A 6,776-nucleotide genomic window follows, 5' to 3' on the forward strand; every position below is an offset into this window, starting at 1 on the left:
TTGACAGAGAACATTCACCTGCTGAAATCCTTAGGGGCTTCATAGCAGAGTTTGGATGCCTTGTGTACTTCCCTGGCCTTACCTCATCTCTCCTTAATTTATATCAGAACCATAGGAAACTCTAGATATTTTCCCAACATGTGTGAGATTTTTAAACATGCTACTCCTGGTGGCACAGGCCTGTGATCTCAGCACTCAATGGCAGAGGCAAGAGGAGGCACGGCAAGTAATTTGCGGCCAACTAGACTACACAGGGAGTTCGAAGCTGGCCTGGGTTCCAGATTCTGTCAAAAACATGAGAAAAAAAAACATTTGGACATGATACTTCTTTTTTTTTTTCTTTTTTCTTTTTGGAGACAGGGTTTCTCTGTGTAGCCCTGGCTGTCCTAGAACTAGCTCTGTAGACCAGGTTGGCTTCAGACTCACAGAAATTTGCCTGCCTGTGCCTCCCGAGTGCTAGGATTAAAGGTGTGTGCCACCACCACCCAGCTTGGACATGCTATTTCTTCTAGATCATTCTTCATTCTTTCAATGCTTACTCATTCTTTAGGTTTTAAATAATATATCACATTTTGTTTTGTTTGAGACGAGATCTGCTGCAAGCCACAGGATTAGTACAGACTGGCCTGAAACTCAATGTGTAGACTATGGTGGGATTTGAAGTTATGATCCTCATGCCTCTGCCTCAATTCTGGAATTACAGTGTTGTATCATCCAAAACTCCATACTGGATCATCATTGCCCAATGGTCATGTTCCCTTTCAAGCTGTGAGCACCATGAGGGAAGATAACACACTCATTTCATAGGCCTGTAGATATCTGTGTAACAAACTGATGCATGACAGAGAAGACCTTGGAAGGGAAGATAATTCTGTATTGGAACTAGATTGAACTGAATGTTTCCATATTAAATAGTATGGCCTTGTTAGTGTTAGAGTATGGGGGCTGGAACTCATGCATGCTAGGCAGATGTTCTACCACTGAGCCATATCCCCAGTGTCTTTCCCAATTATTTTATCTCCAATTTTATCTTCCATCATTTAAACAGCAGAAAGAACTTTATACATGGAATGCTCTCTTCATAGGTTGACTACCAAGATACCTGAATATCTGAGTTAAATTCCTAGTTTTTGTGATCTCCTTCTCTTTCTCTCCTTCCCTCCCTCCCTTCTTCCTCCTAACTCCTCTTCTTCCTCCTCCTTCTCTCCCTAGCTGCCTGTGTGAACATCTGTGCAAACACAGGTATTTGTGTGTGTGTGTACAGAGGCCAGAGGACAGATTTTGGGGTCATTCATCAAGTGCCATCCGCCATTGGTTGGTTGGTTTGTGTTTACCACTCTAGCAGCTGGGGGGACCTGGGAGAATGGAGCTGATAAATGAGGCGGATAAAGTCTCCTGCAATAGCCAACTTTATTCAGAGCATCAGACAATTTATACTCTGAAGGTTATGAGGAGTCACATGAGTAAAGTGTACAAACCTAAGGGCAAGCTGCACATAGCCGTGCTTTTGTTTGTTTGGGTTTTTGTTGTTGTTGTTGTTTTTTTGGGGGGGTGTTGAGACAGGGTGTACCCCTGGCTGTCCTGGAACTCTCTCTGTAGACCAGGCTAGTCTCAAACTCAGATATCCACCCGCCTCTGCCTCCCAAGTTCTGGGTTTAAAGGTGTGCACCAATATAAACCAATTATGTGCTTTGAAAAAATGAGGTCACAAAACTCTTGTCTTGTTTTCTGGGATTTTTCTCATAAGCACTCAGAATTCTCACATGACTCCATTCTTGGATCATGCTCGACAGTTTGTTTTGAGACAGAGTCTCTCACTGGCCTAGATAGAACTCACCAAGTAGGCTAGGCTAGCCAGTCAGAGAACCCCCCATCCCCCCAAGGGATCTGTCTGTCTCTGCCTTCCCCAGTGCTGGGATTGTGAGAAGATACCACCATGATGAGCTTTATTTGTCTATCTATTTATTTTTTAAGATATGTTCTGGGGATTGAACTCAGAACTCAGGTCATTCTGCTTGCAAGGTAAGCACTTTACTGGCTGAGACATCTCCTCATCTTTGGCTTTTAAACTCCAAGAGTCATGCTAGTGTGCATTTCTATAGTTCCAGCTACTCAGGAGGCTGATACAGGAATATTGCTGGAGCATAGAGTTTCTCTCAAAATCAAATCTACAGCAGGATACTATTCTTAAGACATTTGCTCTTCAGCTGTAAGAGCCAGGTGCTTGAGAGGGATTTCAAGTTTTTCTCCAGAAGCTTCTTCTAAATACCAAGAGACAGACAGATCCGGTAAGCCTAAAGTTCAGAGATTATGCCATCATCTGTTGGCTTGGAAAAGACATGTGGATTTTCACATAGGAAATATAATTTCTGGGATTGGAGCGGCATTGAAAAGGCTGAGGGCATGAGATCAAGAGCGTCTGGTTCCCTTGGCCCAGCCTAGCAGTAGTGGACAGAAGAGGCCAGGACTCTATTTCATTCCTGGAACTCTAACAAGAAACAGTCTCTCAAAATACCTGATGCCAGTAGCAGGCAATTGCCTCAGAGTGTTAGTCAAACTGTCCGTGTAGACCAGCACTGTCCATGTAGACCCGTGCAGGCAAAGAAAGTCTGGTGTAACCCTCCCTCCTGACTCTGCCCTGCGCTTCCATCTCATCCCCTAACCCTGGATTTCCCTGGCTCCTCGATATCTGGAGGAAATTCTGAGAAGCTCCTTGATACCCATCCCCTTAGACGTATAAATGGGTGTGTGGGGGCATGATGGGACCCAAAAGCCAGGACGCTTGTGGTGTTGGTGTGGAGTAAGGGCCGAGAACCCCAGAGAGATAGTGTGTGAATGGCCCAGGCCAGGCTCCAGATGGAAGTTCAGCAGTAGCAGGAAGAGCTGTGGTGGTGCTAGAACTCATTACTGTGCTTCCGCTGGACCAAGACTACAGGAGCCTCCTGGGAGGGATGGCTGCTGCAGAGTCAGTGGTCTCGGGACCCAATGGCCATGATCAAATGAAGGCAGACACACTTTTATCAGGCAAGAAAGACAGCAAAGTGATAGTTAGCCTCGATGCCCCTTCCTTGACGTTACAGTGATATATGACCCCTCAAGTAGCAAACCACAAGAATGGGCAGGCGGGAGGATCCTCAGAGCCAGAGCTTAAAGCTTAGGACTGATTGAGTTGTCTTGACTTGGTCAGGTTCATTCTTCTTCTGTCATTCATAGAAGTAAAGAAAATTGCATCCTTTCCCACATGAGTCCTTGCTTTGTGATTGTAAATAAGCCTGCTGCCCAAGGAAAGGTTAGAAAGGTGAGCTCCGAGGGAAGCACGCACCTTCAGAGCACAGGCTTAATTAACTAACTAGCATAGACCAGGACACCAGCTTGACAGCTTTGGGCACGATGTGCAAAGGATCGACATGTGTTTGAAAGCAAGTCTGCACATGAGGCTGCAGGTAATGTTTGAGTCCAGTGGGGCCTTTTGATGGGCGGGGGTGGTTGCTGTAGGGCATAGGGGCCTGAAAAAGAGTCCTACCTTAAGCTTCCTTATACGATGTAGGCAAGTTTGGGGTCCTAGGATCTCCAAGGGCTGTGTTCTGCTCTAAGTGATGCTCTGACTGCAGGCTGGTATTGACTAAATGGAGGACACTGAGATATCACATCCATTTATCTCTGCCCAGTCTGGATTCGAAACAGCACTTACTTATGTTCCATCCCTGCCAAACTATTTTTAACTCAAAAACCTAATGTCATTAAAAACTGGGCTCATCTGAATGATCTTGACCCATCTAGGAGTGAGCTGGGGTCAACCATGATATCTAGTAACTTTTTACCAGTCAATAGTGAGCCATTTCTTTCTTCGAAAAAGCTCATGCCATTAACCCCTGGAAAAAAGTGTCTCAACCATATCCCAGAAATAAAATTTGGCAGATCTCTTTAAAACTAATAGCAGAAGGGAAGTTGTTGAGGGCTCATCAGTTAAACTGTACTGGAATATGTGAGTTGTTCTGAGAAACCCACAGTGCCCATATCCAAGAAGAGTCAGTTTTATGTATGTCTTTGAAGTTGTAGACATTTAGGTCAGTTTTCAGTATCTTTGCCCATTCTACTCATAAGTGTGGTTTACCTAGTTGTTCCAACCATTACTGGCATCTGAAGCCTCCTGATGGTAAAGACAATAGACTCTGGACTCCATGGCCTTGTTTGAACTCTGGTCTGTCACTTTCTTTTTTTTTGTTTGTTTTTTTTTGTTTGTTTGTTTTTTGTTTTTTTTGTTTTTCGAGACAGGGTTTCTCTGTGTAGCTTTGCGCCTTTCCTGGGACTCACTTAGTAGCCCAGGCTGGCCTCGAACTCACAGAGATCCGCCTGGCTCTGCCTCCCGAGTGCTGGGATTAAAGGCGTGCACCACCACCGCCCGGCTGGTCTGTCACTTTCTAATTGAGTGACCTTAGAAAAGGCATGCAACTTCTCTAAGCCCGAATTTCCTCATGTATAAATAATTAGGATAATTTTACAGAAGGAAGTTGTGGTGAGAAATTAAATAATACATGTCAGGTGTGAGGCACCAGGTGCCAGATAAGCGCTGGCAGTGTTTGCTATGCCTAGTATCATTATTTTGTATGTTTTCTATGTAGGCAAATTTCCCACAAGGAAAACGTAATGCATGAAAATTTAGATTTGTATGAAAGTCAAATAGGGGAGATTTCTGCATTAGATAATGATTGTCCAGGTCTAACCTGGTGGACCTCAAGCCTGTACTACCAGCTGCTTGGGAGGCTGAGGTGAAGACGGCAAGTTCATGGCCTGCCTGGCTTAGAAAGTGACCTCAAGACCAATCTGGGCAACTCAGACCGCACTTGTTTCAAAACTAAAAAGTGAAATGAGGAGTGCGATGTAGCTCAGTGGTAGAGTGCTCGCCCAGCATGTCTAAAGCCCCAGGTTCAATGCCCCGCCCCCACTTCCCTGTGTGAAAGAACTGATAATAGGATTTTAAGGCAGTCAACTTCCCCATGTGTCTAAAATGATTTGATTCACACAAAACTGGTTTATACAATGTTTTGGGGATACAACATGTGTGCCACGCTCAGGTCATCTATAATACAATCATTCAGGCCAGGTCTGAGGCACTATGACAGGTTAACAATAACCATCCCGACTATTCCCCAGGGCCCTTTATAAGGGGATTATATGGATTCTCTGTGGTTTCAAAGGACAGATTTGTGACTAATGAGTGGAAGACACAGGGCTGGGGAAATGGGGGGAGATGGTGGCCCCTGTGATGGAAAACTCTTCCAAACCACTGCTTTCCAAAGCGCAATGGTTTGTGGTGGCAAACTTCCTAACACAAGACATTCAAGTAAATGCTAGCTATCAGCTTAAGTGAGGGATGGCTTAACCACTGAACAAAACGGGGAGGTGAAGTAGGTCAACTGTCCCACTATAAGTACACTATGCAAACTGGCTTGATTCTCTACCTTGGACACCAGGAGAAGACAGAGGGAAGAGAGCGGTTCTTCAGAAGGTGGGGTGGGGTGAAGGGAAGGAATTGGAACAAACATTGCTTCTCTGGCTGGGAAATGCTGGATTAAATGACCTCTAAAATTTCTTGTAATTTAAAGATCCTAACTCAAATTATTTCATAGATGTTATTTTAACTATATTCCTTGGAGAATTTTCCTATTTTAGTTGTGGAAAATTAGAACATAACACCAAAAGTAAGTGGTAAAATGGGAAGGCATTAGACACATTGACCCTTTTAGACGTTTGATCCCACAGCCTCTTTTCAACCCATGAAAATGGAAGTTGGAGAAAAAGAAGGCAGCCGTTCAAGCCTGAATGCATAAAATCAAGTCCCCTTCAGCGATGAGGGAAAACCCAGCTGAGTTCCAGTACTGGCTTTAAGATGTGTAGGCCTGCGTTCCTGGTACAGTGCAGAAAGACCGACCCAAGACTGAACTTTTGGCACTAACGTCTTCTGAACGGGGCTCCTACAAGATGAAGCTTTCTTCCCATTAGCCTACTTGTCTTAAAATCCAGTTGATTGTCTGGCCTTCCTGTCAACAGACTTCCTTGGCCACATGTGACCAGGTTACTCAGTTGCTTCCAGACTCTTGGCCACAAAGCCAACTTCTCTTCTAGTGTGTATCAGCTGGCGGGACAAATCCAGCCCTGTTTACAGAGAGGGTAAAAAACCAATTATGGAGGGATGAGCCAGTGTGTGATATAGATTTTGTAGGGTTTTTTTCCCTCCAGCACAGGAGAATTGATACGAAAAGGGAAGGAATGAAATCTCCTGTTGGCCCAGCACCTGATACTGGTGGATGAGAAATCAGCCTGTGTGAAGGGTGACTCAGCTGGGAAAAACAGGAAGCCACTTTGTACCAGAGCCAGTCATTTTAAGAAGGAGAGGAAGAAAAGCACAGGGAATGGGGGCGAAGAGGAAAGTAGTTATGTAAACCTTGGTGCTGCCCTTTGCCTGCGAGTCTTCGTACAGATGCCATAACCATGAACTGGTGTGGACGTCAGCACCGCTCTGACCTCTGGTGCTCCCTAACTTCCCTCTGTGAGAGCATGTCTATCTGACCCCTGATGGGAAGTCAGTGGTGAGGCTGCCCCAGATTCTGTGCTCCAGGTGGAGAAGGCCTCAAGAAGGTGAAGGGATGAGCTAATCTGAGCTCATGGCCCCATTTGCAAGGATGTGATTAGTGGAGAGGCACCTGGGACCTGCTCCATTTCAGGAAACCCGGTTATGGGAGCTGGTGGGGGACAGACTTCTCTCAGGACCTCAG

The sequence above is a fragment of the Peromyscus eremicus genome, chromosome 1 (assembly GCF_949786415.1).
Source record: "Peromyscus eremicus chromosome 1, PerEre_H2_v1, whole genome shotgun sequence".
Lineage (NCBI taxonomy): Eukaryota > Metazoa > Chordata > Mammalia > Rodentia > Cricetidae > Peromyscus > Peromyscus eremicus.